Consider the following 20,530-nt stretch of genomic DNA (forward strand, 5'->3'; position numbering starts at 1 on the left):
AGAAAAATTTAAAGGGATGAAAATGAAAGAAAATAGAATTTTTATCAAACATTTTCTGGGAATATTATTACGGGATTTTCTCATATTTAATAATTAATAATCAAAGGAAAATGCTATTCCTCTCAGACCTCAATTTAAAATTAATTATGATCATAAAGTCAAATTACTTTTTTAATGTTTTATTTTCTTTTGCTTTTTGTTGCAGATTCCAACGATCAAATATCTGAACAACAGGTAATATTTTTATAATATAAAATTGCCATAGTTTTTTTTTCATATGTTGCTTCACGATATAAATTTGTTAAAACATGTGTCCAGGAATGTTTGTTATTCCAGATTTTATTTCTTTACTTCAATCTCTATTCATACAGTTTTTAATGAAATATTTAAGGTACTTTAAACTTTAAATTTTAATCGTTTTTTGAATCCAGTTAAAATTTACAAAATAATTTTCGGATTTGTTAATACTAGAAGACCTTTCTCAAGGCCCCAAAGTTATTTTAGGGAAATAGTAGTTGGATTTTTTCCTTATGTCATTTTTAATTACAATTTTAGTGAAAATTTGTGATCGTCCGTTTACCGAGAAATTCGAATGTAAGACATAAAACTTAAGATTTTCACTGAAGATTATATGAAAATAAGATTAATAATTTTCATAAGATTTCATGAAAATTATTTTCATTTAATCACCCGAAACGAGAAAATGCATCATAAGCATTTTATTCATTTTGTATTAATTTTATAATTATTCAGTTTATATAATTTTAAAACCTAAAATTAAATTTTAATTTTGTTTTTCTATAGTTTGAAACATTTGTATCTTCAAAAAAATAATAAGTGTAGATTATAAGAGTAAAAAATTATTTTAAGTCTGTTGTGGAAAAAACAAGTAAGTCTTAATCAGTTGTAAGTAGCTAAACCCACCGGGTTGGTCTAGTGGTGAATGCGTCTTCCCAAATCAGCTGATTTGAAAATCGAGAGTTCCAGCGTTCAAATCGTAGTAAAGTTACTCTTACACGAATTTGAATACTAGATTGTGGATACCGGTGTTCTTTGGTGGTTAAATTTCAATTAACCACACATCTCATGAATAGCCAAACTCAGACTGTTCAAAACTACAATTGATTTACACTCGTACATATCATCCTCTGAAATAATACCTGAACGGTAATTCCTGGAGACTAAAGAGGAAAAAAAGAAACAAACAAAGTGTAAGAAACTAAAAAAAATCGAATGTGAACACCAGATGACTTCTTTTTTCTTTTCTTTTATTTTATTTTAACCTCCGGGACCACCATTAGGTATTGCTTCAGAGGATGAGATGAATTACAAGTAGCGTATGAAAATGCCATACCTGACTGGGATTCGAACCCGGGACCTCCGAATGAAAGGCTGAAACGCTACCACTTATGCCACGGACACATTTTTTTTAAATGAAAAGTACATAAAATTTTATTTCATTAATTAATTAATAACTTCTGATATTTTTCCATTTTTTTTTATTAATATTGAATTTATATTTATCGTAATTTTTTTTTTTACAATCAGATTAATAATTACTAATAAATCAGTATATTTAAATTAATATTAAAAAAAGGAGATGAAGTCTGGAAACGAACCGATGTGCCTTCCCCTTATAGATCCAAATATTTCATTAATTAAAACTTTATTTGTCTATAACTCAGGAACCAATGAAAGTAAGTACCATTTATGATATAACGTTGAAAGCTCTCAATGAAGGCTTATTACTGTAGTTAAGAAAAACCCAAAATCCAAACGTTTTGGAGATTGGGGTTTTTTGAACACGTTTAGTTTAGTCGATTGCAATCAAAAAGGGAGGTGCACAACTAGATGTTACAACAATCCGAAATCCAAAATTTCAACATCCTACGGCAAATCGTTTTTGAGTTGAGTTAGGTGTATGCGTACATAAACATACGTACGTACAGATGTCACACCGGAACTAGTCAAAATGTATTCAGAGATGGTCAAAATGGATATTTCCGTTGAAATCTGAAAATCCAAATTTATAGCGATCGCTATTCTTCCTTTACTTGAACAAGGAAGTGAAAACAAGAATGGAATGTGCATTCATTTTGAATTTATTGGAGTTGTTTAAAAAAAAAAGCTTTAAAAGAGAAACCACGGAGTACTAAGTGAGGAATTAATGAACTCCAAGCTACTCCAAAACATTTTTATAAATTTAAGTGTTATATTAATGAATTTAAGTGTCTTTTAATAGAATTAACCCAAATTTGAAACTGTCTTTTTAATTTTATTTTATTTTAGCTACTTTTAATTTTTATTTATATTGACCTTACCTTTCATTTAGTTTTGTGTGTTTTGAAGCAAAGATAGGTTTGAAATTAAAATGATCCTTCAGCATTTAATCTTCATAAAAAGATTAATTAATTTGTGATCAGCCTGCTTAAATTACACCATGTCAAGCCCAAATGAATCAACCAGCCGCTACTTTTGATCAAGTGAAAATAACCGATAAATAAACTTTGTAACAAAACGTCGCATGTTAAAATTTTCAGTAAACATTTTTTCGCAGGTCCTAAAACAAATTCCAACTATGACACCTAATTGCTGGATTGCTTTAGCAACATTTTTCATAGATATTTTCCCGGATTTTCTAATCTTTTGGAGGTAAAGATTTCTTGAACAATTATCGTCTTCAAGTGACATTCTGCGGGCCCTAAAACGAATATATCACTCAAAAGACTTGTTTTCGACTTAACGATTATTTCTTAAAAGCCTCAAAAATCGTTTCGAAATTCCCAGTAGCTGATTTACCAAACGCCATACTTTTCGCTGATCTGTTATTCATGTTTATATTCATCATAGACATGTAATAACACAAGGTTATATAATTGTATTTGTTGAGCGGGTACATGCACACAACTCAGCAAACTGATGCAATAGACGTGGGAGAAATAACCTCCAACATTCAGTAAAGTAGTGTATCGTCGCCGGGAGAACAATCCGTGAAAGTTCCGACACTACCACGTATATATATAATAAAAAAAATTAGAGATAGTTTTATTGAAACAATATAAATAGTTTTCATAGATCAAATACGTTATTAAAATTTGTTAATTTTCCGACAATTGTACTCAGCAGGTTAACAAAAAATTTTATGAAATTTTTAATAATATTTTCTTTCTTTTAGAGAGAAGTTGCGTTAAAAGAGAAATGAAATGTTAAAAATTTCTGTTATTTTTTGAGAAACCTGATACATTGTTATTAACTTTAAAATAATAAATTAACACAAAAAATAGTCCAGGCGTTTATCAAATTACGGACACGTTAATTCTGTTTCAAATAAATGAAACGAAATTTAATTTTAAACGAATTTAATTATCTTTTGTTTCAAATTACTCGCAAATTTTTCTGTTTTATTTATTTATTTATTTTTAATGAATGGTCAAACAGTAATCAGTAACTGTTATTAAATAAATTAAATAAACACAACATTAATTAATCCGATTGTTTTTATTTTATCTAAAAGAGAATAAATAATTCCTTTCGGCACCCCGGAAGGCGAAGGTAGATTTCACCGGTGCTAAGTAGGGGGATAAAAAAAATGTCCACCTACAGTTAACTTCAAATTTACTCAATACGACAATAGTTGCATGTGAAAAATATTTTCCCATCCAACGATTTGATCATCCCTTGCCGTAAGGGATAGTCATTTTTGGTTATGACCCGTATGATTGGTCATATCAAAAATTGTTTCAGACAAACGTTTTAGGTAATGTTTAAAGGAATAACGACCACTTTAGATCGATTCGACTAAACCTATTAAGGGAGGGATTTTTTTTTCCTCGAAATCCCATTTTTTCCACCTCATGGGCCAATAGTTGGTGATATCAAAAAAAATGTAACTTAGATAAGTTTAAGGCCCTTATCCAAATAATAGTAGGAACTTTAAACGAATACGATATTTTACTTAATAAGGAGATTATAGCGATATTTTGTATTTTTCGAAAAAGACACCCCATTTCCACCCACATGGTCCGATTTTAACCGTTAACGAACTCGACCGAGATTTTAGGTCGAGTTATTTTTAGGGAACAACTTGAAAGTGATTGTCGTAAAATTACGGCAGTTATCGTGTCAACAAAAAATTGAAATATATATACATATAAAAGCAAATATAAACTTTTGAGCTGACGGTGATTTTGGGGTCTGGGAGATGTGAAACCTGAACATATTTTTTTAATTGGTTTGCTTGGCATTTCTCCCGCCACCACCCCATTCAATCGCCTTAAAGCATAAGACCGAATGTCTGTGCCGCAAACGGCTACTGAGCCTCGAAACAGTTTAGCGACCAGTGTTCTAAATAACTCCTAGAGCTTACCTAATAGCATGAGCGGACTAAGGGCGGTGCTATACACCATCGGCTTACGTTTCCCAACCGCTCTCTTGTCGTATATTTACTAAAATGGATTGGCGCACCCCGTCAACTACTAAAAATATATATGACATCCGTAAATTAAAATTTACTTTGTCTAGACAGCAATTCGCTGCCACGCCTAGATCGCTGAATGCCAGCAAGTACCTGTCTACCATATTAAAGCGGTTGGGGCCCTAATTGGCTGGTGATCAGCCTTATATCTCAAGGTTAGCTTCCCACAGCAGTGCGTTACGAGTCTTTCCCGTAAGTAACCTACTGATGTCGATTGAACATAGCAACCGCATCAAGGAACTCCGACAATGCGGCTCTCGCCACATTGACTCGCCGCTTGTGAGTGGCCGATTTTCCCCTTGACCTCTAAGTTCCAGGGTGGCTCGGTCTCTGCCCCCTCCCCTCCAAGAACGGGGCAGTCAAACATCAGGTGTTCATTTGATTGGACCTCTCCGCAGATTCACAGCTCATCAGCTGCCAGGCGGAACCGAAACAGATATTGGTGCAAATTAACGTGGTTGGTGAGCATCTGGGCACCCGTTGCCCTTAAAAACGAACTCGTATTAAGGGCAATTAATACGAGTTAATTGCCCTTAACGAGTTAAGGGCAATTAACTCGTTAAGGGCAATTAACGAGTTTATTGCCCAAACTCGGGCAAACTCGTAGAACCCCCCCCCCCCCAGATCCCGTATAAACTTTTACAGGGATCTTCCCTTAGTCGTGGTGTCCCATTGCAGCTGCCATGCTTCCATCGCGAGGCTCTGCAGCCTCTTCCGCAGGGGGAAGATGAGCAACTGAACGAAATTTAGATCCGGTGCATTAACACGAAGATATTTGGTTAGCTGGCATTTCTCCCGCCACCACCCCATTCGGTCGCCCTAGAGCATAGACCAAATGTACTGTGCCAATAAACGGCTATGTGCCTCGAAACAGATTTGCGATCTCGTTTCCTAATTGCTCCCAATGAGCTCCTATCATGCGTGAGCGGTTAAGCTGGGCGCCATACAGCACCCGCCTATGTGTCCCTACCGCTCACTTGTCACACTAAAACTAAATCGGGGAGGCGCACCCCTTGTTACAATTAAAACAATCAAGTTACATATATTAAAAGACGGCAATTTAAGCCGCCACGCCTCGGTCGCTGTTTGCCAGCTAGTGTCTGTCCACCATTTAAGCGCTTGGAGCTTTATTGGCTGATGGCAGCCATTTTTTCCGGGAAGGTTTTCACCGACACGCTACAGGAATCAATAATTCCCCATTAAAATTAATTAAGTTAGTTACCGATGACGGTTGAACATCGCAACCTCATCGAGGAACTCCCACACGGTCCGACAATGCGGCTCACGCCACATTGACTCGCCGTTTATGAGCGGCCAGTTTTCCCCCTGACCTCTAAGTTCCAGGGTGGCCCGGTCTCTGGCCCCCCCAAGAGCAGGGCAGTCGAACATTAGGTGTTCGTTCGACTGGACCTCCCCGCAGACGCACAACTCATCAGCCGCTAGGCGAAACCTGAACAGATATTGCATCAAATTCACGTGGTTGGTGAGCACTTGGGCACCCGCCGCCCTTAAAAATGAACCTGAGGCATACCATCCCCCCAGATCCTGTATAAATCTATACAGAGATCTTCCCTTAGGCGTGGTGTGCCATTCATGCTGCCATGCCTCCATCGCGAGGCCCCAAAGCCTCTTCCGCAGGCGGGAAATGGGCAACTGTTCGAAATTTAGACCCGGTGCATTGTGATCACCGTTCCGTTCCGGTTCTAGCCCGGCCCGAAACCGTATCCCAAATACCTCGGTTTCCCGACCTCTTCGCAACTTCCACATGGCTGCTCGAACTTTCACCACTAAATCGATTGGGAGAGCCTTTCCCAATACGGTAGTAGCCTCGTAGGAGGTTGTTTTAAAAACACCAGTGCATACAATTAAGGCTCTGCGCTGGGCACTCCTTAAATTTAGAAGCAGTGCTCTATTTCTATCCAACCTATGCGCCCAAACTGGCGCCGCGTATGCAATCATAGACTCGAAGACACCTCGGTACACTAAGTACATTTGGCGACCAGAAAGCCCGTAGTCTTTCGGAGCAATCCTTCTAAGTTTGTGCATCACAGAGACGGCGTCCGCCGCAACTTGTCTAATGTGGTTGCTAAAAAGCAACTTATCATCAAACAAAACACCTAGGTACTTATGAACCCTTACTCGGCTGATTACACAGCCTTTATACTTAATGTGGGGGTTTCGACTGCATGATAATTTGTCTGCGCCCTTTAGAAGCATAAACTTCGTCTTGGGCACAGAAATCTTTAAATTTTGCATGTCCATCCAGCCTTCGGCGGTTGACAAGGCCGCCTGCGCTCTACTTTCCAGCTGTGGTCGTGAATTTCCACGAACTAAAAGGAGACAGTCATCGGCGAAAGCCTGGGCCGTGACTCCTTCTGGGAATGTCAACCCCAGAAATCCATCGAACACCAGGTTCCACAGCAGGGGACCGAGAACGGAACCCTGCGGGCTTCCCCTGGTGACGGATTTTTCCACAACTAGGTGCGCATCTTTAAACAGGGCCGTACGGTTAGACAAATAGTCTCGTACCACGGCCTGTATGGCTTCGGGAACATCGCGGCGTTCCAAAGCATAGAGGACAGAACTCCAACACAGAGAAGGAAATGCTGCCTCTATATCAATAAAAATAGCCAAAACATATTTGCAGTCGGCGCTTTCCACCTCGGTAAGAGCATTTAAGATGCAATCCTCGGTGCCAACCCCTTTCATGAAGCCATATTGGCCTCGATTTAGAATACAGCTCATATCGATGCATTCCTCGAGCCGTTCCACAACCAGCCTTTCCAGCAACTTGCCGAGAACCGGCAAGAGGCTGATGGGTCGATAACTGCCGACCTCACCAGGATCCTTTCCAGGTTTCAGGATTACCCTCACCAAAGCCACCTTCCAGCAAGCCGGAAAGCAGCCCCAGTTTAGGCATCCCGTGAACAGTCTGCCCAGTGGCTCTCTTATGACAGGCAATAAATGATGGAAAATATCCGGGTCAAGTTGGTCAATCCCCGGTGCCTTCCCTAGTGCCATTCGAGAAACCACTCGGTCTATATCTTCGGGTTCCACGGTCCGAACGCCAGGGAATGGTGTTTCACCCGCCCTAACGCCGATTTCCGCTTCCCCCTCCGGAGCATCTGGAAACAGAGTATCCAGGAACGCCCGGTAAGTCGCCACAGATGTTAATGTGTGGTCACGACCACCTAACCCGCACCGGACACTGGACAACACGTGCAATGGCTTCAGTCGGTAACAAGCCTTCGCGAGCTGCCAGGGATCGCGCTGCAATTCCCGCATGGAGTCTTTCCAAAACTTGAGTTTGGCTTCCTTGATGGCGTGAACATATTCGTTACGGGCACGAAGATATGTGGAAATTTTCCGGAAGTCGAATCATGGTACCCATTATAATAGGTAGTTTTCTTATGAAATATACCCACAAGACCACGGAGATCGCACTTCACGATAAAAATGTATATCTACGTTACTCATCAGGAAGTTACGTGTTTAAGTCCGTCAGGCGAACAAGTTTTCACTTGCTTAAAAATCTCTTACTGCATTCAGTGTACTAGGTAACGTCAGAATGGACTTCCAACTGTACGTTTTCCAATTATCTAACCCAAAAAAAATTTGATAAAACAAAAAAAGAACATTCATTTGATAAAAATGAACTTTTGAAACTGTTAACTTCATTATACTAATAATTAAAGGAGGTTTCTTCTAAAAATAGAAGCCTAGGATGTACTAGGTGAAGCCGAGTGAAAATTATTTATGTTTAATTTGTACTCCCATCGTACAGGATCCTAAGGCTTTGAATAAAAAAGGGTGGATAAAGTTGACCTTACCAAATCCTTGTGTACTTAATTATTTTAACTAAAAATATATATCTCTTTATCATTACATCTCCTCATTTAAGTAGCAAGTTTAATTGAGGAGATAACATTAATATTAATTTAAGTAAATATTAATAATTAAAACATTTAATTATTAAATGGCTAAATCAAGTTTAGATTAGCTCTTTAGTTTTTTTTATTGAAATTATCTATCCTTTTAAAAAATGTAACGGTTATCTTACTCAGAATTTACTGTTAACGAGATTTGATTAATTGTATTCTGCTTGCTCCCAGCTGTGTCCGGATCTCTGTCGTATATATATATTCACTAATTATCCTTTTCTTTATCATATTTAGGATCACATGCAGCGTTCCAATTCAATTAGTAGTTAAAAGCAAGTGAAGTAATAAATTTGTTAATTTTATTTTAATTTCTTTTCGTATTAACAGCATATATTTACTGAGATTTATAATCAAACAATTTTTTTTCTAAACATTTTTAATACTTTGTTTTCATGTTACTCATTTTTCTAACATGTGTCCGGAGTGGATTTAGGGTATTTAATAGTTTTATTTAACAATAGAGTACAAAATATTTTACATTCTCTACACCAATATACCGGGGGATAATTTAAGTATGTTAACTATACTGCTGCGTATGTGAGAGGTATTTGGAGGCAGAAAGAAATGGGGTTATAGTTGAAAATCTGCATTATGGTAGGTTTTTAATTTTTGTTCGTCATCTTGGATCTACCGTATTGAATAAAACTTAATTTCTTTAAATAGAAAGCTGGACATATGACACGTGATTTCGATTTAAAATTTTACAAGTAAAACAATAGCGAAACCCGTTTTTCTGTTAATGCCTTCGTTATCAAGTTAAAAGCATTCAAAGTTGCAATGACGGAAAAATCGTTTATCAATAAATACGAATATTTTGATTTTATTTTATATTCATAATGCATACAATAACGAAATTTAAACAGTGCTGTAATATTGGTAATAATAAACAGAACCTAATAATTAACAAAAAAAAACAACAAATTTAAAGGCTATATCAACTGATATTATTTTCTAAATAAAAATTAACTTCCAGTGTTAATATCAGCTGATATTTGTTACTTAATACTACTTTTAAAAATGACTTGTTTCTCATGTCATCCAGTTGATTGCCTACATCCAGTTGATCACAAAACTTAACAAATATTAAGGTCGTACGGAAAGTGGTACCAATTGTATAATAAAAAAAAATTAAATAAGTATTTTTTAACAAAACCTTTTATTTGGTGTGAACTAGCCGTAAGCTACTTTTCTTCATACTCACCGTGCACATTTAATAACATTTTATCTCCGGACCACCGTTTAGAATTACTTCTGAGGATGAGTGAGTTAATTTTTAGGGTGTGAAAATGCCATGTCTGAGCGGAATTCGAACCTGGGGTCTCCGGATTAAAGGCCGAGTCATATTTAAGAAATTATCGTACCACCCGCTGAGTCTTTGTATTTCCACCTTTTATTAATTTTAGTTCATTGAAATTAGTAGTGTTTTCTTCAAGTATTCTCATCATTTCAAAAATGTTCAAGCATTCTGATTATTACATATCGGATGTTGTCTAGACCAGCGGCAGTGTTCACTGTTTTACTCGGAACGTAATTGAATTTTTCATTAAACGCAAAATCTTCATTATAATACAAATAATTCTGAGTACGAAACGATAACATTTAAATAACCTATAATAACACATAAACGATAATAATGTATGAAACGATACATCATTTTTAGTTGCAGCTTTATTCTTTGTAAAGTCATCGACATAATTTTTCGTTATACTAACAGATTAATTGGTACTTACGTATTAACGCCACCGCAGCTACAGCTTTATTTAAAAACAAAGTCAATCGGATTTCGGTGGAAAATGAACAGTCTCTTTATTAATTTTAATAAATGGTTATTTATATTTATTTATTTTATAAATATAATTTAACCAAACTTAACCTACGCTCGCTTCGCTCGCTAACCTGGACTAATTAAGACCGTAATTTTTTTGAGAATTTATTTAATAAATTCAGTAATTATTGCAATTATTTATTATTTAAATAATCAATTTCTCTTGTTAATTAGCCAAGGTTAGCGAGCGTAGGTTAAGTCTGGTTAAATTATATTTATAAATTTTTTTTTTTTTTTTTGTCTTCAGTCATTTGACTGGTTTGATGCAGCTCTCCAAGATTCCCTATCTAGTGCTAGTCGTTTCATTTCAGTATACCCTCTACATCCTACATCCCCAACAATTTGTTTTACATACTCCAAACGTGGCCTGCCTACACAATTTTTCCCTTCTACCTGTCCTTCCAATATTAAAGCGACTATTCCAGGATGCCTTAATATGTGGCCTATAAGTCTGTCTCTTCTTTTAACTATATTTTTCCAAATGCTTCTTTCTTCATCTATTTGCCGCAATACCTCTTCATTTGTCACTTTATCCACCCATCTGATTTTTAACATTCTCCTATAGCACCGCATTTCAAAAGCTTCTAATCTTTTCTTCTCAGATACTCCGATTGTCCAAGTTTCACTTCCATATAAAGCGACACTCCAAACATACACTTTCAAAAATCTTTTCCTGACATTTAAATTAATTTTTGATGTAAACAAATTATATTTCTTACTGAAGGCTCGTTTCGCTTGTGCTATTCGGCATTTTATATCGCTCCTGCTTCGTCCATCTTTAGTAATTTTACTTCCCAAATAACAAAATTCTTCTACCGCCATAATCTTTTCTCCTCCTATTTTCACATTCAGTGGTCCATCTTTGTTATTTCTACTACATTTCATTACTTTTGTTTTCTTCTTGTTTATTTTCATGCGATAGTTGTTGCGTAGGACTTCATCTATGCCGTTCATTGTTTCTTCTAAATCCTTTTTACTCTCGGCTAGAATTACTATATCATCAGCAAATCGTAGCATCTTTATCTTTTCACCTTGTACTGTTACTCCGAATCTAAATTGTTCTTTAACATCATTAACTGCTAGTTATTTATAAAATAAATAATTTTATTATTTATTTATAAAATAAATAAATATAAATAACCATAATAAATAAAAATAAATAAGAGACTGTTCATTTTCCACCGAAATCCGATTGACTACTTTGTTTTTAAATAAAGCTGTAGCTGCGGTGGCGTTAATACGTATGTACCGATTAATTCATAGACACTCGCAAATTTCTATGTCAAACTTACTAACTAGCTGTGTCCAAAGGCGAGTCAAGAATCCTTTTTCCATCCTTTACACAGATAACTGGAGATAGAATGATCCATCGGTTACCGTATTTACTTTATTCCATACCTCTACCGACGTAGTTCATCCTGTTATAGAGGAGACATGCTTTGTCAAGTGGTTCTTTTTTCAGTTAAGATTATTTTTTTTTTGTCCCTAGCCCTGTAATTTTTAAATTTAGTTAGATTTTCTTGCGTTGGGCTTTTCTTAAATATTTTAAAAAACCTTTTATTTTTTTTTATAGCTTCACACATATCACTGGACACCAAAGAATAGGCGGTCATTGCACTCGCCGCAAACAGCGTTAGCAAGAAGCACAACCGCAACCATCTCGGGACCGCCAATCCCGTACTCCACAGGGAAGCGCCTGAGCAAAAGCGTTGTCCCGTTGGCCGACATTACAGAAACTACCAAGTCGTTGCCCACCCCGTACGTGTGCGTAGTTGTAATTACACGGACGTGGGATTGGATTTTGTCCGGGGAAAAATTATTATTTTATTTATTAAATTTTAAATTATTTATTATTATGTATAACGGTATAAATATGGAAATGAATATTAAATTTTGTGAATGAAACAATATGACAATTATAAAAAAAAGATGAACATATCTTATATTTTTACTTTCTTGCACAAAGTAAAGGAAGTATTGTGATCATGAAAAATTTCGGTTTTCATATTTCAATGGAAATATCCATTTTGACCATCCCTGAATCCATTTTGACTAGTTTCGGCATGACGTCTGTACGTACGTATGTATCTCGCATAACTCAAAAACGATTACCTGCAGAACGTTATAATTTTGAATTTAGTACTGTCGTAACATCTAGTTGTGCACCTTCCCATTTGATTGCAATTGACTGAACCAAAAGTGTCCAAACAGCTCAAAATCCAAAAAATTGAATTTTGGACTTTTACTTAATTGCAGTAATAAGCCCTCATTGAGAGCTTTTCAACGATATATCATAAGTGGTACTTATTTACATTGCTTCCAAAGTTACAGTCAAATAAAACTTTAATTAATGAAATATTTGGATCTTACACGGGGAAGGCACATCGGTTCTAATCACACTTCATTTTTTATCTTTTTTAATTTAAATATAATGATTAATTAATAATTTTTAACCTCTGATTGTAAAAAAAGCTTTACAAAAAATAATAATTCAATAATAACAATAAAGAAAAAAAATATGAAAAAACAGTAACAAAAAATATAAATATATAAAAAATGTATGTAATTTAATAGGTGTACAAGGAAGTCATGTAGTGTCCATATCAATTTTTTTATTTTAATGAATAGATAATCCTTTTTTTTTCTCTAAAAGCTTATAAGATTTTGTTTTAATTGTATACCAAACATCTAAAACACAATAGTACTTTTTAAAATGTAAATTGCAGAGGAATACAATTAAATAACATTGCTTTTTTAATTGGTTCAATATTCTTCATTCTATCGGTATTAGTAATTCTTTTAACTTAGTTTTATTATTGCTGACACCACTGGTGTACATTTCAATCTAATTCCCAATATAAAAAAAAAAATATATAGAAAAAAAGAAGTCGTTTTGTTTTTACTGGTTAGAGAAAAAGCTGTTAAAAAATAAAAGAACATTTTTACTGAAATAAAAGCAGGTAGTAATTACATTTGTTTACCGAAGTATTTCTTTTTTTACGTAGATTAATATTATCAAGCACTTCTTTCAGTACTTGTTTTTTTTTTTTTTATTATTATTATTATTCAACTAATTCTCTATTCTATCTCAATAGAAAACTTTCTTTTATTTCTGTCACTCTTTTATCTACCTAAAGAAATAAAGTAAAATAAAATCTATACGTTTAAAACGTTTTCATTGTTTTACTTTTCTCTTAAAGGTTATTGTTATATTAATAACGAATAATTATTGTTATATTAAATACTACTGGTGTTAAAATCTTGAAAAAAGATTAGAATATCAATTACTCGTCCTTAAATAATATTGAATTTTAATTTCAAAATATTAAAAATAATATTTTGAAAATCTGAGATTTTGAAATTTATTTTTTAATACTAAAATTTCTAAATAGTTCACATATAAAAATTTAATACAAAAATTCTAAATCGTTTGCCACATCGGTATGCGGCAAATCGATGAAGAAAGAAGCATTTGGAAAAATATAGTTAAAAGAAGAGACAGACTTATTTATAGGCCACATATTAAAGCATCCTGGAATAGTCGCTTTAATATCGGAGTTTTGTATAAACTTATACTTCAACTACTTTCATTTTTGTAACATTCCTCCTTTTTGAATAACTAATTAAATTGCATCTCGTTAAGAATCATGTGAAATTTTATAAAAAAAGTCATTATTTCGCATATTATTTAATTTATTAAACTCCAATGTGCTCTAGATATCTTCTATTTAACAGAAAATTTTATTCTACCACAATTTTTTTTTGGAAAAATATTATTCACAAAGCGTGAAAAATGCAATAATTTTTCATAGCTTAATAATCTTGATATGCCCCTTTTGCATTATTTAGTATGAAAGAAATTATTTTATGAAAATATTTAGAAGTAAATAATTTTAAGAATTTACATGAATGAAATATTAGAAATGTCTGTTATTTCTTCATCGAACACTAATTTGAATTTAAACATTATGAAATTTGACTTTGAATAAAAATGTAAACGTAAAACAAATTATTTAATATTGTTATTTTTTTTTTTTTTTTTTTTTGTCTTCAGTCATTTGACTGGTTTGATGCAGCTCTCCAAGATTCCCTATCTAGTGCTAGTCGTTTCATTTCAGTATACCCTCTACATCCTACATCCCTAACAATTTGTTTTACATATTCCAAACGTGGCCTGCCTACACAATTTTTCCCTTCTACCTGTCCTTCCAAAATTAAAGCGACTATTCCAGGATGCCTTAGTATGTGGCCTATAAGTCTGTCTCTTCTTTTAACTATATTTTTCCAAATGCTTCTTTCTTCATCTATTTGCCGCAATACCTCCTCATTTGTCACTTTATCCACCCATCTGATTTTTAACATTCTCCTACAGCACCACATTTCGAAAGCTTCTAACCTTTTCTTCTCAGATACTCCAATTGTCCAAGTTTCACTTCCATATAAAGCGACACTCCAAACATACACTTTCAAAAATCTTTTCCTGACATTTAAATTAATTTTTGATGTAAACAACTTATATTTCTTACTGAAGGCTCGTTTAGCTTGTGCTATTCGGCATTTTATATCGCTCCTGCTTCGTCCATCTTTAGTAATTCTACTTCCCAAATAACAAAATTCTTCTACCTCCATAATCTTTTCTCCTCCTATTTTCACATTCAGCGGTCCATCTTTGTTGTTTCTACTACATTTCATTACTTTTGTTTTGTTCTTGTTTATTTTCACGCGATAGTTCTTGCGTAGGACTTCATCTATGCCGTTCATTGTTTCTTCTAAATCCTTTTTACTCTCGGCTAGAATTACTGTATCATCAGCAAATCGTAGCATCTTTATCTTTTTACCTTGTACTGTTACACCGAATCTAAATTGTTCTTTAACATCATTAACTGCTAGTTCCATGTAAAGATTAAAAAGTAACGGAGATAGAGAACATCCTTGTCGGACTCCCTTTCTTATTATGGCTTCTTTCTTATGTTCTTCAATTGCTACTGTTGCTGTTTGGTTCCTGTACATGTTAGCAATTGTTCTTCTATCTCTGTATTTGAACCCTAATTTTTTTAAAATGCTGAACATTTTATTCCAGTCTACGTTATCGAATGCCTTTTCTAGGTCTATAAACGCCAAGTATGTTGGTTTGTTTTTCTTTAATCTTCCTTCTACTATTAATCTGAGGCCTAAAATTGCTTCCCTTGTCCCTATACTTTTCCTGAAACCAAATTGGTCTTCTCCTAACACTTCCTCCACTCTCCTCTCAATTCTTCTGTATAGAATCCTATATAACAATTTCAACGTTTTTAAGTACAATTCAAAAAATGTTTCAGTTTGTATTTTTGCGAATAATAAATTCGTAACAAACATACACTCATACACACTCACAAAGAGTTTAACTAAAATTATTACACTGTAATAGTAGTTAAACTCTTTGTGAGTGTGTATGTTTGTTCACACATATATACACACACACTATGTTACTACTGTGAGGTCACATATCATATTGTGGTATCCCACAATCATATTGTGGTATCCCACAATATGATATGTATTAGTATTAGCAATGTTTGGTAGAGATAATAAACATTTTTTCCTCCAACATACATATTGATTAATACTACCTTTCCGAACAGAGAAATCCAGAAATTTAGAGATACCTCTTTTCCTACAGAATATTAAGTGTATATAATGACACTATTTATGTAAATTTAAACAACAATGTTCTTTTCCGTGGAAAAATGTTGCACATTAATTTGTTCATCAGACACGAGTAATACGTGTGAAAATTTCTTCTCTAACAGTAATGATTGGTTTGTCTGGCATTTCTCCCACCATCACCCCATTCGGTTGCCCTAAAACACAAGACCGAATGTCCGTACCACAAACGGCTACTGTTCCTCAAAACGGTTTAGCGACCGATATCCTAATTAGCTCCAAGAACTTACCTAACTGCGTGAGCGGAATAATCGTGGTGCCCTACACCACTCGCTTGCATGTCCCACTGCTCACTTGTCATATATTACTAAAATGGGTAAGCGCACCCCGTTTATATACTAAAATATATGACTTGTTAATAAATTAAAATTTATTCCTTAAAGGACAGTAATTTGCTGCCACGCCTAGATCGCTGAATGCCAGCAAGTACCTGTCCACCATACTATAGCTATTGGAGCTATATTTACCGATGGCCATCCATTTCTCGAGGGTAGCTTCCTACAGAAAGTGGTAGGAGTTTTATATCCCTTAAACTACTAATGCTGGTTGAACAAAGCATCATGGAACTCCCAAACGTTCTGACAATGCGGCTCACGCTACATTGAATCGCCGCTTATCCAATTTTCCCCTCAACTTATAAGTTCCAGGGTTGCGTGAGTTTTACCCCACCACCCTCCCAAGAGCGGGCAGTTGAACACCATGTGTTCCTTCGACTGCACCTCTCCGCAGACGCACAGCTCATCAGCTGCCAGGTGGAACTGAAATAAATATCGGTTCAAATTCGCTTGGTACCAGTAATGATATTCAATATTTTTTACAGCCAGTCAAAATGGTGAACAGGATGTTACATTTAAAGCTGGATATAATCTGAATTTCAATGGACTTAGCATGCTGATCTTGAAGTAGTAATTCGAATCTGTGAAAAAGATAAGAAGATTCATAATTTTAATTTATTCACAGTTTTATGTTATAAGCTTGACACGGGATGCTTTTTATTCTTAAGAATGGGTCCTTTGCAGATATGATTCCTCGTGGCATTGTTATGTTTTGTTTGTGTCACCTACAAACAGAATAATAACGACTTCTGCATCAGATTAAATTTTAATTTATCCATTCAGAATCGAAAAAAAGTTAATATAATATTATTTTATTAAGATCCAAATTTATATACGACGACATTTTTTATAATTATTAGAATACACTTTTATGTTTTGAATTTTAAGGAAATTTTTTTTTACGAGAGAAATAAAACTTTAAAAGGCTGATTGAATAGCGTCTTATCGTAATACTTGGTATACTGCTTGATTTTTTTTTCAACCTTTTATTCACCATAGACGTTCTTATGTGGTGAGGGGCAATATAATATATATATATACGGTACTTTCTAACAACTGGTTTAATGGATCATTAACTGATGTTTAGATGAATTGGTTGGATCGATATGTGATGTGGTGAACGTCATTTTATAAGCATCTTCTACAAGTGTTATACTATTGACATTTTTTAACACTCTCACTTCATTTATTAAAAAAAAAGAAGATAAACAGCTTCCTTTAATTTTCTTTCCATTTAAACTCCTCAGAGAATATTCTTTTTTTCTACTTTATTCGAAAAGAAACAATTTTTGGTAAAATAATTTTTTTTAATAAACGTTTGTATAAGAAAGCATATAACAATAAATAAAATATTAATTAAATCTTATCAAGGACTGTTTGGAAAGTTTTCGGCCCAATTAAAAAAACACAAAATTAAGAATCTTTTACTTTCCCGTCTAGCAGTATAGCTCTAGAAGGGAAAGTACAGTATTGTAATAGGTCCAATTTGTATTTGATTATATTTGATTTGTATTTTACTGATGCAAATGTCTGCCGAGGCATTTACATCGGTGGCATCCCGACTGAGGCCTGGCTGATGACTGTGAGATGTAATCAGTTAGACGGTCTAAAGCAATCTCCGGTAAATCACCTTAAGGCTTGAAACGGACGGGGTGGTGTGACGACCGTAACGTCACAAGGTGGGTGTCTTCCCCTACGGAATTGGGAGGTCCAATTTGGAAAAATGCGGTTTTTATCGGATCTTGCCGTTTTGACATCTAAGAAATCCAAAAAAACCGGATGGAAATTTTCCGGATGTTAATGTTCGTATGCGTGTTCGATGTTGGCTTCTAAATCATCTTATATCTCCAGAACTACTCGACCGATTTTGACCAAATTTGGTCAAATTACTTCTATATATGGAGCATTGATGCCATTAAATTTTCAACTTAAAAGTTCAAAGGGGTGAGGCTGTTGAGCAAGGTCCGTAACTCGAAATTTCGCTTAATTAAGGTCGTATTTTTCTTAGACAGTTTAACAATTAAAAAATAATAATATTGGAACTCGCATCCGCACCCCCAAAAAAATGCTCTAAACTACTGTTATGTTGTGACATCCCAAATGAGCGGTGGAATTAAATAAAGGAATAATATTTTATAGTGTAAAAAAGCAACTCGAACTGGTCGTGTCTCGTACTCGATCGTTCGGTTAACTCGATACGTGGAACGTTAAGCCTCGCGGCTACACCAGTGTCGATCGTAAAAGCGAAATTTGTTCTGTATAAGTTGTAAAATTACATTAATTTAGTTAGTACCGACCGTCGCCGCTAGTACCGCCACATCCGCGCGAATTAAATACGGTATGCGCGCGCGCTTTAATTAGAATCATTGAATTAAATAAACGAAAAAAATTATATTTAATTAAAATGATAAATATTTTTAATTAAGTTGTGTGTACATGTAAGCCGTGCATCAGAAACAACCCGCAGTTATGCGGGTTGTTTTATACACGGCTGTTTTATCAGTTTTCTTCAACGTAATCACCTTACAACTTGATTCGTTTGGATCTAATGATTTTCCAATATTTTAATACCTTCAGTATAATGCAATTTGTCCAACTCTGCAAAATAAGTGTTGGTTTCAGCTTTGACCTCATCATTTGAATTGAATCTTCGTCTATTTCATTCAGGTTTGGGAAGAAGTAATCGCTAGCCGCCAAATTAGGCGAATTTGGACCATGTGGAAGCACTTAGAAGAGTAGGTCCATAGTTTTGCAGAAACAACTCGAAATATGTGTATCGCATTTATCGCAGTAAAAGAGCACTTTATTTTATCTACTGATGTTTAGTGTGAACTTCAATCAATTTTTTCATTATTAATCTACGAAAGTAAATATTTTTTTGCCGCTTAAATTATTAAAAAGATAATTCATTTAGTCATAATTAAATTAATTACGACTAAATATTTATTTAATTACTGAATTATATTTTAAACACTTCAGCTTAAATACTTATTATAATCTATTAAATTTACTTTATCCTAGCGTTTAGTTAATATTAATCCTGTATTAACTATAATAGTAATAATAATATTAATAATGATAATTGCCTTCGTTGATCTTACAAGAAAGATACATTACAGTAAAACAGAATAACATTACACATACAATTAGACAATGCTCACGGTCCTTGGACCGTCTGAGGGGTTGACAGTAAACATTAATAAAAATATTACTACACGAATATTACGATAATAAAAAAATAGCACTGTATACAAAACAAAATTAAAAGTAAATACATATATCAGCTACAATGAAATTTAATAAGAAAAACAGTAAAGGAAAAGAAATATTAGAAATTAAGTTTCTGAATCAAACGGAAACAATAAGCCTCCTTATTGGAAGTATAAGATTTCTCCTTCCAAACAATTTTGCCTTTCAAACCGTCCAGATTTTCACCTTCCATATCAGTGATACCATAAAATACGAAATTATTTTGTCGCTGTATAGAATCTAAGACTTTCTGCTGTTTGACAACTGTTTGCTTTAACCCAATATTTTCCTTAAATAATATTTCTATCTTTTTATTCTGATCTTCCATAAAAACAGCTATATTTAAGTTACCTGTTTTTAACTACTTCCTCCATATCAGAATTAATTTAATTTTTTAATTTCTCCAAAAGAGGTAACAAGAATTTCATATCCATTGAAGAAATGTAAAAATGTATAAATACAATATTAAATATACAATTTATGTTATTAATCCAGCTTACTAACCGATAACTTCAAAAGACACTGTTACCTATAAATTTAATTATTATTCCAATAGATGATATATGATGTAAAGTAAAAATGAGGAGTTGCCGAGAGGCCTATCGTAGCATTGGAGAGAGTAGAAGCCCGCGAATAGATAGGTTCCAATTATGGAATCGAGAAGACGGGATAACATTAAAATAATAATCAAAAATAAAAATAAAAGAATGGAAAATAAAAATTTTGAAAACTACACATTCAATTAAAAAAAACCCACTGATTTTGTAAGAGCATAAATTGAATTCTTATAAACGTAAAAAAAAATAAATATAAACATATATTACAAGATTTATATCACTAATTCTCGATTAAACCCGAGTTTTCAATGTAAAGAAAATGGGTCACACTCCACTGGAAAAAGCGTACGTGCTTTTCTAAGAACCCAGCTTGTAATTAAATAACAAGAGGAGATATACTACTTTACAGGCCTGTTTTTAGATTATGAACACTCCTCGCGCTTAAT

At 34.1% G+C, this 20,530-nt stretch overlaps 1 protein-coding gene across 1 annotated transcript in view; it reads left to right on the forward strand.

The window, feature by feature from the left end:
• The first annotated feature begins 202 nt into the window (after positions 1-202).
• The window catches only part of FMRFaR (FMRFamide Receptor), a 91,209-nt gene continuing 70,881 nt past the window's right edge, over positions 203-20,530 (forward strand). The window contains exon 1 of the mRNA XM_075371018.1: positions 203-234. The gene's annotated coding sequence lies outside the window, so the exon portion shown is untranslated. The remainder of the gene's footprint in view (positions 235-20,530) is intronic.

Source organism: Lycorma delicatula, chromosome 7 (assembly GCF_047948215.1).
Source record: "Lycorma delicatula isolate Av1 chromosome 7, ASM4794821v1, whole genome shotgun sequence".
In the NCBI taxonomy this organism is placed as follows: domain Eukaryota; kingdom Metazoa; phylum Arthropoda; class Insecta; order Hemiptera; family Fulgoridae; genus Lycorma; species Lycorma delicatula.